Source organism: Bombus impatiens, unplaced genomic scaffold, assembly GCF_000188095.3.
Source record: "Bombus impatiens unplaced genomic scaffold, BIMP_2.2 scf_4012, whole genome shotgun sequence".
NCBI classification, from domain to species: domain Eukaryota; kingdom Metazoa; phylum Arthropoda; class Insecta; order Hymenoptera; family Apidae; genus Bombus; species Bombus impatiens.
In genome coordinates, this window is record NT_180431.1 from 254,291 (window position 1) to 256,076 (window position 1,786).

A 1,786-nucleotide genomic window follows, 5' to 3' on the forward strand; every position below is an offset into this window, starting at 1 on the left:
GACCAAAAAAAAAAAAAAAAAAAAGGAAGCACTAAATTGGTGGCAGGAACAAAGGCACGGGTGAATATCATCTATTTTTTCTTTTTGTTCTGGTTTTTTCTTTTTAGGAAGTGAATGGTAGCAGGAGAGAAACTGTGAATTAAGGCAAGGCAAGAGGAGAATCCGTGCGTGCAGTAATAATGGAGAAACGTGTGTGGCAATGGCAACTGCGCTCCCACAGACGACCATTCAAATTTGCACGTAAAAAGCGCGTCGAATTGCCTTCGTTTTTTCTTTTTCTCCACCGTTTTTACTTTAACTCCATTTTCCAGTGGAAATGATTCCGGTCCGCGAGATCGTCATGAGACACCGCAGCGTCCCTCTTTTTCGTCGTTAATTCGTGATTAATTCGCCAAAGCTCGGCGTTTCGGTGGTCAAGCGTTTAAAATAGGTTTCGCTGAACTTTTTCCGTAGTTCCTCCATGGACTCGTTATCCCTTTTCATTTCCCTTCCTTCTCTTCATTCGTTGCCCACCCCCTTCGTTTTTTAATTTTTTAGGCTTCGGTTCATGTAATTCTAAGCACGGGTCGATACGGATGAAAGATCACGAAGAAAGACACGTTGAAAATGAGCGACCAGCTGGTCTTAATATGAAAAATTCAAACGTCTGCACGAATTTAACGCACGCCCTGTGAATATTTAATGCGTTATAAGTTGACGGCGAGATGTGAATTATTCATACAATAGATGAACTCCAGTTAACGGAGTTTAAGCTACATGCGTACACGTATATACATACCTTACAGTTGCTTGAATATTGTTAATATTTATAGTAAACTTACACGGGCTAAAGTATCTGGACCGTGGCGCTGTTTTCACACAGGATTTTAAAAGCTTTATTTCATTTTCCGCTGGTACAAACGTACGATATGTAATTCTAATTAAATTTTTACATATTTTAAAATACATCGCGTGACTACAGCTGCGTTGCATTCGTCTCGTTGTGTTCTCGAAAAAAATACAGTCTTGCGTTGTTTTTTAAATCGCCATTTTACCAAACAAAAAACATCGTTCGAAAAATCTGCGTCGTTTATTTAGCGTGTAACGAATTAATAAAGAGGCGAGGTCGAATAATTTCACGGTTTAACGAACTAATTCGAATCAATCGACGGGCGCAAACAATAACGATAACGAACTGTAGCGATTAATAATTCCATCAAATCCGTATACTTTCGTATTTATTCAGCTCTTTAATTCTTTTCGATATGTTTTATTTTGCAGTACTTTTTGTTAGTTTAAAACAATCCGAGAGCTCCGAGCAAATGTACAATTGCGATAATCAGTATGATGATTTAATCCAACACCGTGACCAATTAACATGGGAACACGAACGATGGCACGTCGCAAAAAATCAAGAAAATAGTATGGATTTTTTGTTTCTTTTTTACAGAGAGCATGAAACGCGAAAAGGGAAATTACTTGGTGTAAAGCGTCCAAATATTTCACGTCACGTTGAGCCACGCTAGAATACAAATGTTTTCTAACGAATGATATCGGGAACGTAACGAGTTTCAATTTAAATAATTTTCAAGAAAGGTTTTCGCTAAGTATTCGAAACAACGATTCTCGAACGAATCTAAATGGGCGATGATTAATAAAAAAGGATCCGAAGCTTTCCAACGATACTCCACGTGGAGATTAGATCGCATCGATTGCCAGAAGACAAACGTTTCGTATTAAATTAACGTTCCTCGGATCACATTTATCAAACGAAATCTCCTTTTCTTTTTTAATTTTTATCTGCCCC